Below are 16997 nucleotides of genomic sequence, written 5' to 3'. Positions count from 1 at the left end.
ATTTCACTATACATAATGGTCACCAAAGGCCAAATGAAAGGTTCTATGATTTACTGAGTATTTCTATCCCTTATGAGATCTTACAAGTAGAAGCAGATAATACCACATTTATTTATTGTGCTGACTGTGCAATAAATGTAAAGAAAGTGGAATACATATGCTGAGTTGGAGGAGTGAGTTAAAACAAACAACAAAAAAGGAATTGCTTGGAATGGTGTGTCATGAAATGGAAATAACAGTCAATGAAAACCAAAATGGTGAGGAACTAAGTTTCAGGGATCAAGATAACAGGAGTTAAACAACAGTCTTTCCAGAGTGGGCCAATGGATGCAATCAAAGAGCAGATTAGATTAGAGCAGATTGCCCTCTTCTTTTACATGGAGAATTTATGTCATGTGGATCATATGTGAAATGAAATGTTATGCAAACACAGATTCAAGCCTTTGTTATCAAACCTGATCTGAAAATGAAAGTGTTCTTCACTCAGTCATGTCTGACTCTCTGTGACCTGATGGACTGTAACACACCAGGCTCTTCTGTCCATGGAAGTCTCCAGGCAAGAATACTTGAGTGGGTTGCATGCCCTCATCCAGGGGATATTCCCAACCCAGAGACTGAACCCAGATCTCCTGCACTGCAGGCAGATTCTTTTCTGTTTGAACTACCAGGGAAGCTCTGGTCATCAAACTTGATGACCACTTGTAAACCCCTCCAAGCAGACAGTAGTCATTGCAAAGTTCTCTGGAATAAATTTTCTGTTTCTATCCTTATGTTAATAGGGACAAGAAAGTCCCAAGAGTAGGCAAGTGGAAGGAAGGGGGCAGAAAAACAGGGGGAATAGAGACATTGATTTCAAGCATACCAATTATTGGATAGAATAAACCAGGGCATCTTAATTATTAGTCTACACCAGCATGTCACACGGAAGAGAAAAAGTGTATACTCCTGAAGGAATTTCAGTTTAGTTGCTCAGTATTTTCTGACTCTGTGACCCCATGGACTGCAGCATGCCAGCCTTCCCTGTCCATCACCAACTCCTGGAGCATGCTCAAATTCGTGTCCATTGAGTTGGTGATGCCATCCAACCATCTCATTCTCTGTTGTCCCCTTCTCCTCCTGCCTTCCCAGCATCAGAGTCTTTTCCAGTGGTTAGTACTTCATATCAGGTGGCCAAAGTATTGGAGCTTCAACTTCAGAATCAGTCCTTCCAATGAATATTCAGGACTGATTTCCAGCCAGTCCTGAAGGAAAGTAAGAGCTATTTTCCAGATGGAAGGAAATGAATTCAGTGGAGCAATAAACTAAAATTAAAATATACACATGAACACATGACAAACCTATATTACTAAGAATCACTTCAGTGACTAAGAACTTGCTATTTCTTGAAGTAAGCTCTTGTAAGGCTCTGATTCTTAGAAATACTTCCTTATCTTGTTCTGAGTTCTCTCTATACCTTTAGCCTACCAGCATACCTCAACCCTTCTGTGGCTATACAGAATTAACCTCTTTCATCTCAGCCTTTCAGATATTTGGGTCACCTTTCCACTTCTTTTTTGGCAGCTCTTTTACTTCTTTGGCTTCTTTAAGTCATTGCTTAGAATCCTTAGAATTGCTCTCTTTGCCTATAACCCATGTTTTCCTAGATCTTAGAAGGCAATGGCAATCCACTCCAGTACTCTTGCCTGGGAAATCCCATGGACAGAGGAGCTTGGTCGGCTACAGTCTATGGGGTCACAAAGAGTCGGACATGACTGAGTGACTTCACTTTCACTTTTCACTTTCACGCACTGGAGGAGGAAATGGCAACCCACTCCAGTGTTCTTGCCTGGAGAATCCCAGAGATGGGAGCATGGTGGGCTGCCCTCTGTGGGGTCACACAGAGTTGGACACGACTGACGTGACTTAGCAGCAGCAGCAGCCTGTTGTAGGCACAGTTCTGGGAAACAAACTCACTCAGAAGGACAATGCAGATAGTGGAGTGCAGTTTATTACACCGTCGGGCCCAAGGCAGAGTTTCCTCTTAGCCAAGGACCTCGACCAGTTTTTGTGAAAACCTTATATACCCTAAGTGTACAGGGGCAAATCCATCTCCCCAGATTCCCTGAAACTAGTCTGAACAAAGGAAAGGAAAGATACAGTCAAAGTTAACCCGTGATTCATATGCCTTAAGCCTAGGTAGTTAACAGGGAACAATTATCAATAGGCCTGTCATCATACCCCAATAAGCATAATAGAATTTATGATTCTATTCGGTTACACAGATAATTAAGGTATTCTTTTAGGCTACAAGAGTCTAGATACGAGCCCTGGTGCTCTTCCATCTGGCGGGGGTGGTGGGGGGGCCGGTGTCTGGTTTTCCAGTTGGTATTTCATTTCCATAGATACTGGGCATATAGCTCAAAGTCCACAGTCTGGCCCAAGATGGAGTCCTGCTTTCAAGATGGAGCCTGTTCTGTCTGTTTCCTCCTTCAAGCCTGGCTTACTTCTTTACACTGTTTAGGTTTCAGTGTAAATGTTGACTTCTCATAGTGACTATCTCTGACCACTCCATTTAGAGGAGCACCTAAATTATATTTTGTGACTTTAAACAAATTTTTGAAATTTGTATGCATACCAACTAACATATAAAACTGTAAGATAGAGAGATATTGATAGCTTATGGTGAATGGTGTCAGATTCGTGATCTCCAAAGAAGATTTAGCTTTGGGACCAGGGACCAGGTTTGTTCACTCAAGAGTTTTTGTATAGCAGAGTTTTATTAAAGTATAAAAAGGGACAGAGATAGCTTCTGACATAGACATCAGAAGGGGAACAAAGAGTGCCCCCCTCACTAGTCTTTAGTGAGGGAATTATATACTTTTTAAGTTAGTGATTACAATAAATCAAAAGAATGTCTCAGGGTTGTAAAAATTTTACCTGACCCACTCCCGCAATTTACATTCTAAGATATAAAGATTAGTCAGAAGGTTTTCAGGAAGGAGAAACTGTCCTCGAGCAGGATACATTGTTGTTATATAATCCTTCAGTCAGTTCAGTTCGGTTCAGTTGCTCAGTCATGTCTGACTCTTTGCGACCCCATGAATCGCAGTTAGTACAGAGTTTAAACTGAGTTCTTTGTTATGTAATCATCAGCTCTGGGCTTAAAGAAAAAAAAAAAAAAGCTTTATGTGACTAAGACTAAGGAATGTAGAGAAAAAAAGACATTTGTCCTTTCCTCCTCCTTGAGAATTCCAGATCCCTATCTCCACTTTGAGAGCCCCAGACCCCTCTCTCCTTGTCAGGGACTCTGGACTTCTTATCAAACTACCTAGAAATTGACTCTCTCAATATGAAATAAAACAAAAATGCATGTCCCTATCATTTGTTTTAAGATAAGGGATATTGCCAGTAATTTTAAAGATCAATTTGATCCCATCTCTTCCCAAACTGAGGTAACCAGCCATTATCATAAAACATGTCATATAATTTTTCTCTCCTTTATAGTTTTACTAAATTTATACCAGGTCCTAAATGTATATTTCTAGTCTTACATGTTTTAATTTATATAAATGGAATCATAGCATATGCATTCTATATGCCTTTTTTATTATACATCATATTAGACAGATTCATGCATACAGATTTGTGCAGTCATAGTTGATTTTTTCTTACAACTCTATAGTTTTCCTTGAATGAATACAACATATTTTATTTACCACTCTCCTGTCAATGAATATTTGGGTTGTTTCCAAATGTTTGCTATTAAAAACATGGCTGATGCATGGAGGATTTTGGCCATGAAACAACTTGTTGTTATTCAGTCACTAAATCATGTCCAAGTCTTTGGGACCCCATGGACTGCAGCATAACAGGCTTCCCTGTTCTTCATTATCTCCCAGAATTTGTTCAAACTCATGTCCATTGAGTTGGTGACACCATCCAACCATCTCATCCCTCTGTCGCTCCCTTCTCGTCCTGCCCTCAATCTCTCTTAGCATCAGGGTCTTTTCCAATGAGTCAGCTCTTCATATCAGGTGGCCAAAGTATTGGAGCTTCAGCATCAGTCCTTCCAATGAATATTCAGGGTTGATTTTCTTGAGGATTGAGTGGTTTTATCTTCTTGCTATACAAGGGACTCTCAAGAGTCTTCTTCAGCGGCACAATTCGAAAACATCAATTCTTTGGCACTCTGCCTTCTTTACAGCCCAACCCTCACATCCATACATGACTACTGGACAGACCATAGCTTTGACTATAGGGAATTTTGTAAGCAAAGTGATATCTCTGTTTTTTAATATGCTAAGTTTGTCATAGCTTTTCTTCATTATAAAATCCTACAATAATGGATACATGTCATGATACATTTGTCAAAACACACAGAATGTACACCACCAAGAGTGAATCCTAATGTAAATTATGGACTTTAGGTGATAATGATGTGTCAATGTAGGTTCATCCACTGTGACAAGTGTACTACTTTGGTGAAAGATGTTGATGGTGGAAGACACTACACTTGTGTGGAGACAGTGATTTTGCTACGAGTATAAACTTACTCTGAAAAATAGTTGATATGAAAAGTAATGCAGTTATACATTTATTCAACAAAGACTTGTTGAGTACTTACTATGAGCCAGCAACTAATATAGTTCTATGGATTTCAGTAGTATCAATAAAAAACAGTCAAAAATGTCTGCCATCATGCAGTTTATACTGTGGTGGAGGGAGATGGACAATAAACAGGTAAGTAAAATATGCAGCATATAAGATGATGCCAAGTTCTATGGATCAAAATGAGAGCAGGAAAAGGGCTTTGGGAATGTTGGCAGGGTATAATTTTAAGATTCACTGATTAGGCGATATTTAAGTAATGCTCTAAAGGTGAGGCAGCAAGCCATTATCTTCTGGGTGGAGAGTGTTCTAAGATGGGGGCATTTTTGGAATGTGAAGCAAATAGCAAAGAACTTTACAAGGTTGGAGCGAAGTTAGGAAGGAAGAGAGTAAAAGGACATGAAGTCAGATGGGTAATGAGAAGAAACTCTATAGAATCTTCTAGGTAATTGGGCTTTTATTTCAGGAGACATGAAAAACTACTTAATATGCATCTCTAGAGTAAACGGGGGTACAATGTGTCATAAGGTAAGCATATCTTCAAGTGACTAATGGCAAATTATTTTCATTTATTTCATTAAATTTATTATTTCATAATACAACCACATCAATACAATCCCACTTAGGAATATATGAAGAATCCCCATAGTTTCACATTTTGCCAACATTGGATATTATAAGGTTGTAAACATTTTTGCCAAACTGAAAAACTTAAAATGCTATCTCACTGAGGTTATAATTTTTATTACCATGATGGCTGATGAGACTGAAGCTTTATTTTTGTCCATAAAATAATTCTATCTTAACTCTTCATATCCATCATCAACATAAGTGCTTTGTTTTTACCAAATCAATAGCCACTTTTGAAATCACAATTTATTTTTTTATTTAAGTTGATTAAAATACAGTGTGTTTTTTTTAACCTGAGCATGAGGCTTTCACTGGTAAATTTTATCCTAACACTAAAGTTGTATTTTAATTTTTATTCCCACAAAGTAATCACATTCAGCATTTACAAGGCATTTTTAAAATTGCAGAGTAATTTACCTGCAGTAAAAATGCACAGCCTTGCAGTCATTTTTTGGCAAATGCATACAGTTTGTGTAACCAGATCCCTATCCAGTATAAAACATTCCATTGCCTCAGAAAGTTTCCTTTTATTTCTTTTTAGTCTCCACCAAAAATCCCCTCATCCCAGACCAGAAGTAAGTACTGATTTGAGTTCTATCGCTGTAGAATAGTTTTGCCTATAGTAGAACTTAATATGAGTATCCAGTATGTATGCTCTTTTCATTCAGTGTATTTTTACAGATTCACCTACACTGTTGCATTTATCAGTAGTACTTTCTTTTTGAATCCTTAATATTCCATTGTATGAATAAACAGTTTGCCCATTCTCCTACTGATGGACATCTGGATTATTTCTGGTTAGACTGCTTATTAATGTGCTAAGAATATTCTTGAACAATATCTGTTGTGTGCAATGTTTTGACATGTCTTGAATAAATACCTAGGAGAATAATTACTGAGTCACAGTGGAGAATCTGTCAGTTTTCTCAAGTGGATTTATCATTTTACATTTCTACCAGCAATGTAGAGCTCTGTTGTGTCGGACTCTTTGTGACCCCATGGACTATACAGTCCATGGAATTCTCTCAGCCAGAATACTGAAGTGGGTAACCTTTCCCTTCTCCAGGGGATCTTCCCAACCCAGGGATCGAACCCAGGTCTCCCGCATTGCAGTCAGATTCTTTATCAGCTGAGCCACAAGGGAAGCTCAAGAATATTGGAGTGGGGAGCCTATTCCTTCTCCAGTGAATTTTCCTGACCAAAATGGGATCAAACTCCTGAATCAAACCGGGATCTCCCACATTGCTGGCAGATTCTTTACCAACTGAGCTAGAAGGAAGCCCTATGTAGAGCTCCAGTTGCTCCAAAACGTTGACATTTTATGCTATCAGTCTTTTTCAGTTTAACCATTTTAGTGGGTGTTATCTCATTGTGAAGCGTTATCCCATTGTAGTCTATTCATATTTTTTGCAAGTTTTCTTTTCCTTTTCTGTAAAATTTCTCTCCAAGCCTATATTTCTATTGAGATGTTTGTCTTTACAAGTCAGAATATTTACCTTTCATGGCAACTTGATCCCTTATTTATATTATATCTGTTGCAAATACTTAACTCCTATTAATCACGATGGTGTGATCACTCATCTAGAGCCAGACATCCTGGAATGTGAAGTCAAGTGGGCCTTAGAAAGCATCACTATGAACAAAGCTAGTGGAGGTGATGGCATTCCAGTTGAGCTATTTCAAATCCTGAAAGATGATGCTGTGAAAGTGCTGCACTCAATATGCCAGCAAATTTGGAAAACTCAGCAGTGGCCACAGGACTGGAAGTAGTCAGTTTTCATTCCAATCCCAAAGAAAGGCAATGCTAAAGAATGCTCAAACTACCACACAATTGCACTCATCTCACATGCTAGCAAAGTGATGCTCAAAATCCTCCAAGCCAGGCTTCAGCAATACATGAACTATGAACTCCCTGATGTTCAAGCTGGTTTTAGAAAAGGCAAAGGAACCAGAGATCAAATTGCCCACATCCGCTGGATCATGGAAAAACCAAGAGAGTTCCAGATAAACATCTATTTCTGCTTTATTGACTATGCCAAAGCCTTTGACTGTGTGGATCACAATAAACTGTGGAAAATTCTGAGAGAGATGGGAATACCAGACCACCTGACCTGCCTCTTGAGAAATCTGTATGCAGGTCAGGAAGCAACAGTTAGAACTGGACATGGAACAACAGACTGGTTCCAAATAGGAAAAGGAGTGTGCCAAGGCTATATATTGTCACCCTGCTTATTTAACTTATATGCAGAGTACATCATGAGAAACGCTGGACTGGAAGAAACACAAGCTGGAATCAAATTTGCCGGCAGAAATATCAATAACCTCAGATATGCAGATGACACCACCCTTATAGCAGAAAGTGAAGAGGAACTAAAGAGCCTCTTGATGAAAGTGAAAGAGGAGAGTGAAAAAGTTGGTTTAAAGCTCAACATTCAGAAAACAAAGATCATGGCATCTGGTCCCATCACTTCATGGGAAATAGATGGGGAAACAGTGGAAACAGGGTCAGACTTTATTTTTTTGGTCTCCCAAATCACTGCAGATGGTGACTGCAGCCATGAAATTAAAAGACGCTTACTCCTTGGAAGGAAAGCTATGATCAACCTAAATAGTATATTCAAAAGCAGAGACATTACTTTGCCGACTAAGGTGTGTCTAGTCAAGGCTATGGTTTTTCCTGTGGTCATGTATGGATGTGAGAGTTGGACTGTGAAGAAGGCTGAGCACCAAAGAATTGATGCTTTTGGAACTGTGGCGTTGGAGAAGACTCTTGAGAGTCCCTTGGACTGCAAGGAGATCCAACCAGTCCATTCTGAAGGAGCTCAGCCCTGGGATTTCTTTGGAGAGAATGATGCTGAAGCTGAAACTCCAGTACTTTGGCCACCTCATGCAAAGAGCTAACTCATTGGAAAAGACTCTGATGCTGGGAGGATTGGGGGCAGGAGGAGAAGGGGACGACCGAGGATGAGATGGCTGGATGGCATCACGGACTTGATGGACGTGAGTCTGAGTGAACTCCGGGAGTTTGTGATGGACAGGGAAGCCTGGCGTGCTACGATTCATGGGGTCGCAAAGAGTCAGACTGAGCGACTGAATTGAACTGAACTTAGGCTTTTTACTTTCATGAAGATGTCTTGATTATCAAAAGTTATTGTTTTACTATGACTAAATTTATCAGTCTTTTTCCTTTATGGTTTGTACTTTTTAAATTTAGCTTTTTAGGTTCCAGGGAAAATTCCATTGAGATTTTTATTAGAACTGATCAATTTGGAAAGAATTGACATATTTACAAACTTGAGTTTTCCTGTCCATTAAGAAGCTTAATCTCTCAATTCTCTATAAATATATTATACATTAAAGTGGTAGCATTTTAAATAGTACTTTAATTCTTTCTAGAAAACCATGCTTGTCTGTATGTATCCTCTTTATCACTGATTCTCAATCCTTTTTACATACTAGAATCAACTGAGGAACATCTTAAAATAATTGTTATGCCTGAGGGTAAAAACCCAGTGGTTCTGAATTAATTACTCTGGGATGAGTTCTAACTCCTAAAGTGAACATTCAATAAATATTGAGAACTATTGCTTTATGTAGTGCTTCAACTTTTACATTTTTCTCCTACATTTATTTTCTTACATGTACTATCTTTCCTGTTATTCTATTGCTTTTTTTAATTCTTAAATTGGAAGTTTAACTTACTGGCTTTCAGTCATTTTTAACTTCTAATGTAAGCATTTCAGACCATATATTTATTTTCACTATCACTTTATCTGTATTTCCCCACTGTACTTTGATATATACTATTTATTAGGTTTTATATAAATTCTATGGTATTTCTATGTTTTCTTCTTTGACCCATGAATTAAATAGTAACATACTTTTGAATTTTCAAATATATGGGTTTTAATTACATTTTTGTTACTTATTTCTTACTTAAATCCATTTTGATTACAGAATACAATCTATGATACTGATTCTTATAAAGATACAAATGTGTTTTATGGCAATGGCATGTATGATCAGTTTGGTGTATGCTTGAAAAGAATCTTTGTTCTCTAATATTTGGAAACAGTATTCTAATTATATATGTCCACTAGATAAAATTTATTCAGTTTGCTCTTCTTTTCTTATTCTTTTGTCATTCAGTTTTCTATTATATTTATTGAGTTTTATCTGCTTAATCTATCAATTACCTGGGGAGGTAAACAAAATTCTCTTACTATGAAGATGGAGTGGTCAATTTCTCCTGATTCCATAATAGTTACTTTCTCTTTCCCAGTCAGCTTCCTTTCATGTTGCTGTCCACTCAGGTGATCCAGAAAGGGACCGCTAAAGAACAGGATCCAGGACAATCACACCTGGGATCCACATTTGGAACAGCTCTTTGCCTGGTAACAGCAACTTTTAAATTTTACATATGCCGGTGGGATGCCAAGGCCCATATTGGAAGGGGGTTGGTTAAAGTGAGCAATCAATGTATTTTAGGACTTCCTCACAAAGCACAGAAAGAACTACTTCTTCACCTACATCTCTGTCTCTGATTCAATTCAGGACCCGAATGCAAAGTAAGCACCACAGTATTCAGTCAGTAGTGATTCAAATAAGGAACTTCTACTTTTTTTCATACATTATAAATAATCCAAGAGATAAAAATAGAGCAAAATGAAACCAAAAAAGCCAAGGTGACACTGATATAGAAATTTGAAAATAAATTAAGACAAAAATAACCAGGGTGACTGGTGATTTTCATAAAGTAAAGATAGAATGCCTTATGGATGTGTATGTCAAGATATCAGCTCTAACATCAGGCACCCTAGTTTTGAAGATACATTTAGCTACTGGCAGTCTCAAATTAATTACAAGCTGTTCATCTCTAAGAGAGACATTCAGTTTTAAAGAGCAAGTTCTAAACTTTTTGGAGGAACTAGAAAGAGAAGGGACTCTGACTGGTGTTGATGCTGATATATACAACTGACCCACACATCCTTGCTTCCCCTTTCTCAATTTTAACTTTCCTTCCTCCTCTCTACATACATCTCTCAGTATCTGTGTATCATTTTTTTCTCCTACAAGACAGGTTTTAGAGTTTATTATTTCCACTAGATTTGATTTAACCTAGATTGATTGCTTGATATACATATATATATATACATATATATATATTATATGTATATAACAATAAATGATAGATACATATATATATATATAAGGATAAATATATATATGCATAAATGTTGTGATGTATTGAAGTGGCAGAGATAACCATAAGTCGCAATCTCATTCTTCAATGACACTAAATTTAAAGGCAAGAAATTTTGCATTAAATACATCTCCTGGAAAAAAAAAAATGACCATAGTTCTGCCCCATCCCATTATAGTTCAGCCACTATTATTAGAATTGGCTTTCTGACTCTACTTGATAAAAGAACCCATTGGCAAACCATTTGGTCTTCCCTCATGGCTTGAACAATAAAGAATCTGCCTGCAATGCTGGAGACCTGGGTTCAGTCCCTGGGTAGGGAAGATCGCCTGGAGAAGGACTTGGCAATCCACCCCAGTATTCTTGCCTGGAGAATCCCATTGACTGAGGAGCCTGGTGGGCTACAGTCCATGAGGTCACGAAGAGTTGAACACGACTAAGTGACTCACACTTTCACTTTCTGGTGAAGCATTTAGCACTTCACAAAATTCATGTGATAGGAGCAAGTTTCCTCTTACCTTTCTCAGAAGACAGGGGAAAAAAGCTTTGACAAACAACTGTGAAGAACTAAGAGGCTATACTGTCAAATATTTAAAAGGTGTGATCTTGCCTCCCTCTGGTAAAAAGAGTAGAATGAAGTAGCCAGGGTGCAAATAGTGCAGCTGAAAGAGAAGGGAAGAGCCCACCCAGCAAGAGAGACTTCATTCATTAACTTTTTAATTTTTACTGACGCATACATGATTTACAATCTTGTGTTAATTTCAAGTGTATTGCAAAGGGAATCTATTATATCTATACACATATCTCCACTTTTTTTTATACTATTTTCCCATATAGGCCATTACAGAGTATTGAGTAGAGTTCCCTATGCTATATAGCAGGTTCTCTTTGGCTATCTATTTTATGTATAATTATGTGTATATGTCCATCTCAGTCTCCCAACATATCCCTCCCCTTCATTCCCTGGAAACCATAAGTTTGTTTTCTATACCTGTCACTCTACTTCTGTTCTGTAAAAAAGTTTATTTCTATCTCTTTTTTTTAAGATTTCATATATAAGAGATATCAAATGATACTTGTATTTCTGTGTCTGACTTACTTCACCAGTTTGATAATCTCTAGGTCCATCCATATTGTTACAAATGGCATAACTTTGTTCTTATTTATGGCTAAGTAATATTCCACTGTATATATGTATCACTTCTTTACCCATTGCTTTGTCAATGGACATTAAAGTTGCTTCCATGCCCTGGATATTGTAAACAGTGCTACTGTGAACATTTGAGTGCACACATCTTTTTCAATTATTATTTTCTTGAAGGATATGACAAGAGTAGGAATTGCCAGTTTTTTTAGGTCTTTTAGCTCTATTTTTAGTTTCTTAAGGAATCTCCATACTGTTCTCAATAGTGGTACCATTATACATTCCTAGCAATGGTATAGGAAGGATCCTTTTTCTCTACACCCTCTCCAGCATTTATTACTTGTAGATTTTTTGATGATAGCTATTTTGACTGGTGTGCCGTAATACCTCCTTGTAGTTTTGATTTGCATTTCTCTAATAATTAGTGAAGTTGAACATCTTTTCAAGTGCTTTGGTGGAAAATCTAAATAGACATTTTTCCAAAGAAGACAGAGAGATGGCTCATTCACAGACTCTTAAGCTAACATGTGTCATCATAAGGCTGGCAGTTTAATCAATAATTAAACAAGAGGATCAGTTCCTCCTAATGTCCCAAGTTCCATAAATCATCAAAAGTTCTAATTAGTCATCCCTCAGCAGACTTGCCAGATTATACTGCCTCAGAAAGACAGAATGAAAACCAAAATAGCAAGATTGTGGTGATTCAGATCATCCTTGCCTCATATTTCTATTGATCTGTTTATTTTTCACTCAACAAATATTTACTGAGTAACAACTATGTGTAGGCATCGTGTTCAGTACAGCAGTGCATGAGCTTACTAAGGAGTTTACTAAGAAAGAAAAAACACTGCCATCAAAGAGTCCGAGAAGAAAAGGGCAGATAAAAGGCTGTAAGAATTCACAAAAGAAAGATATGTTTTGAAAAGGGAGGAAACAGAAAGCATGACAGCTTTCATAGTAAGCACTTCCCTGCTTTGATGGCAACCAGGTAAAACATAGGGTACTAGGTCAAATTTGAATTGTAGATAAACAAGAAATGATTTTCTAGTAGGAGTATACCACCTGTATTATTTAGGAAAACCTATACTAAAAATTATAGCCTATTATACAGAGTGAAGTAAGTCAGAAAGAGAAACACCAATACAGTGTATTAACGCATGTATATGGAATTTAGAAAGACAGCAACGATGATCCTATATGCAAGACAGCAAAAGAGACACGAATGTAAAGAATAGACTTTTGGACTATGTGGGAGAAGGCAAGGGTGGGATGATTTCAGAGAATATCACTGAAACAGGTATATTACCATATGTAAAACAGATGACCAGTGCAGGTTCGATTCATGAAGCAAGGTGCTCATGGTGCTCAAAGCCAGTGCTCTGGTGTTTCCCACCCCAAAGGGATGGGGTTGGGAGTGAGGTGGGGAGGGGTTTAGAATGGGGGGACACATGTACACCTGTGGCTGATTCATGTCAATGGATAACAAAAACCACCATAATATTGTAAAGTAATTAGCCTTCAATTAAAATAAATAATTTCATAAAAAATTATTCATTGTGCATGTGAAATTAAACTTAACTGGGTAAGCAAATCAGAATGTGGGCCCCCTTTTCGTTTTATCAGCACCAATATTCTTAGCCAGACTGATCTTATACTGATATCAAATCACATCATTCCTGTGCTTAAAATCCTCTCTTCAATTCATATAACATTCAGAATAAAAATCGAAACTCCTTATCAAAAGCTACACATGTTCTGACCTCTGTCATCCCCTCTAAATTTCATGACAGCCCTATGAAAAAGATAGCATTATTACTCCCATTTCACAGGTGAGAAAAATAAAGACTAGATAAGGAGAGTGGCCTCTACCATATATCAAAAGTAGCTGTCTCGTATAAAATGAATTATGGCATTAGTATACACATTAAGCAAGTAGATTGGAAAAAATTTAAAATGACAACATCTAATCTTGGGATGGGTGCAGAGAAGTTGGCACTTTCATGCATCATATAGTGAACTGGTTGTGATGTTTTGGAGGGGGATTCAGCCATGTTTATGACCATTTAAAAATATGCATCCACTGCCTGACCATTCATATTCAGTGTATTAGCCTGGTTATCTGTGCACATACACTCATTTGTACATGTAAATATACAAAAGAAGATCAGAGAGTATACATACAATCCTCTTTTAGGTGATTACTTCTAGGGAAGAGAGTGACCGTGGGGCAGGAGCAGTTAACAGGGACTTTCAATTTTTACTTGATTCTTCATGAAAGATTTATTTGTGAATTTCTTATGTTCTTTAAATGAGCAGTTTTAAAAAATAAAGACAACAAGCTAGATAAACAGACTCCAAAACTCTTTGGTGATGGCAGTATTATGAGTACCTTATTTGTTTCTTCAAACAGGGTACCTTTACCTTAAGTGAAAACTGACTGTAAGTTTTTAGCAATCTTGATGGACACAAGAGGGAAAAGCTGTCAAATAAAAATCACAAGCCATTTTCTTTTTCCCAAATGATAACAACTCAAATCATCTTTGGGGTAAACTGCCCTTTGGTTTTGGTGAAGGTCCCCTTAACAGTCCCTGGTTATGTAAATAAAACATACCATAACCTGGAAATGTTAATTTTGACTCCATGCTGAATTTGTTTCTCTGGCTTCAACCCTTGTTTTGTGCTTTTATTATTATTAGCATACATAATGGCCTGTCTCAGAGAACCCTGCCCCCCTCTGCCTGACCTTTAAACTAAATTTGTTTAGCTCACAAGCAGATAACCTGAGCCTGCCTACCTGTGAATGACTGTGACATTCTTGAGTTCCTTGTGTGGGTAGTGGCACCACTTGTCAGCATAACCCAGAAATTCACATTTGGAAGGCCAGAATCATGGATATCTGTGACATCCTTGTTTATTGATATGGCAGGAGATATTCTATTTCACATCTGTGAAATGGTTGTAAGAATGTGAAACTAACACATCCTCCTGCCTGAGACTTGCTATTCTAGGAGATATTTGCAAGAATCAAATCGTCTTTTTACTTTGTTTTCCTTACCTCCCCACATCTCTGATCTATGAAAGAACCTCGCATCTAGGCCCAACAAGAAGGTTATTTTGAGACATTAGTTTGCCATCTTCTTGGACAGTTGGCTTTCTGAATAAAGTTGTATTCCTTGCCCCAATACCTCATCTCCCAAATTTATTGGCCTATTGTGTGGTGTGCAGAGCTGTTTCTGAAGATTTTATTGCTATGGGGTTGGTAGTGTGGTTGCTTTCAAAGAATTTAGAGCACATTGTACTTGCATGGCTGTTTGTACACTTGAAGATATGGAAATGTTTATCAATTTCTCACTAGATGGCTTTAGTTGAGACCTAGACAACTATAGGAGAGATGCACAGACATGAACAAGTTCTGCTTCATAGATGTAATTCTGATGAAAGGAGAACCACACGGTTTCTGTGACTTAAATTTGGTTAGATTGGTAGTATTCTATACATTGTACTTTTAATTTTAGACCAGATGACCCAAAGTTTGGGAATGCACTGATGCTGAACATATCATCTTCTGATGTCACTGGCTTTCTGGTTAAAGAGTAAGGGGTCATTTCATAGGGCCTCAAGCAAGAGAGCAGGAGTTTACCTTTTCGAGTTAACATTCCTATTAGCAGTTATGAAAAAGACAAGGCTTGAAGGAGGAAATCAGAACATGGGAATTGCTCCTCATTTAGAGGTAAGGGAAAACATTTTACCTCCCTGGACATGGAAGAAGATGGAGTTTGACCTGGAAGCTATCCTGTATATACAATCACACCCTTTGTTGCGTGGCACAGCAAGTCAAAGTTAGCTAGCTGCTGGCTACACAGAAGCAAGCAAAGACAGAGGCAGAGGGATGTCCTTTATAAAACCCCTATGGGCTATGAGAGCAGCCATATATACTAATGATGGTGGTGAATTCTCCTCTCTGAAGCATATCCCTTCTATGATCCCCAAATATTCGGAAAAATATTTTGAAAAGAAGGCTCAGTTCATGGGTGTACCACACGTGCAGATAAATGGGGCTATACACTGAGAAGGATCCTGCCACCCTTTTAATGTTGTCCAGTAGCCACTTTTTCCTGTGGTCATGTATGGATGTGAGAGTTGGACTGTGAAGGAGGCAGAGCGCCAAAGAATTGATGCTTTTGAACTCTGGTGTTGGAGAAGACTCTTGAGAGTCCCTTGGACTACAAAGAGATCCAACCAGTCCATTCTGAAGGAGATCAACCCTGGGATTTCTTTGGAAGGAATGATGCTAAAGCTGAAGCTCCAGTACTTTGGCCACCTGATGCGAAGAGTTGACTCATTGGAAAAGACTCTGATGCTGGGAGGGATTGGGGGCAGGAGAAGAAGGGGACGACCGAGGATGAGACGGCTGGATGGCATCACGGACTCGATGGACGTGAGTCTGAGTGAACTCCGGGAGATAGTGATGGACAGGGAGGCCTTGCATGCTGCGATTCATGGGGTCGCAAAGAGTTGGACACGACTGAGCAACTGAACTGAACTGAACTGAGTAGCCACTTTGAAATTCATAATAATTTTTGAACAAACAGCTCATATTTTCTGCAACTAAATGCCACAAATTGATAGCCAGACTTGCTCAGGAGATTTAGCCTTTTATCAACTGTGAGGCACCCAGGACAACTCACAGGGTCTTCACTGCATGGCTGATACATTGATAGCCACAGTGGACACAAACAGAAAGTCCCTCTACAGAGAAAACAAAATCCCTCTCTGTTTGTTTCCAAGGCAAACCGTTCAATATCATAGTAATCCACATCTATGCCCCAATCACTAATGCTGAAAAAGCTGAAGTTGAACAGTTCTATGAAGACCTACAAGACCTTCTAGAACTAACACCCAAAAGAGATGTCCCTTTCATTATAGAGGACTGGAATGCAAAAGTAGGAAGTCAAGAGATACCTGGAGTAACAGGCATGTTTGGCCTTGGAGTACAAAGTGAAGCAGGGCACAGCTAACAGAGTTTTGCCAAGAGAAGGCACTGGTCATAGCAAACACCCTCTTCTAACAACACAAGAGAAGACTCTACACACAGACATTACAAGATGGTCAATACTGAAATCAGATTGATTGTATTCTTTGCAGCAAAAGATGGACAAGCTCTATACAGTCAGCAAAAAGACTGCAAGCTGACTGTGGCTCAGATCATGAACTCCTTATTGCCAAATTCAGACTTAAATTGAAGAAAGTAGGGAAAACCACTAGACCATTCCAGTATGACCTAAATCAAATCCCTTATGATTATACAGTGGAAGTGAGAAATAGATTCAAGGGATCAGATCTGATAGACAGAGTGCCTGAAGAAATATGGACGGAGGTTCATGACCTTGTACAAGAGGCAGTGGTCAAGACCATCCCTCCAAAAAGAAATGC

The sequence above is a fragment of the Capricornis sumatraensis genome, chromosome X (genome assembly GCF_032405125.1).
Source record: "Capricornis sumatraensis isolate serow.1 chromosome X, serow.2, whole genome shotgun sequence".
Lineage (NCBI taxonomy): Eukaryota > Metazoa > Chordata > Mammalia > Artiodactyla > Bovidae > Capricornis > Capricornis sumatraensis.
Note: the sequence above shows the minus strand (reverse complement) of the source record.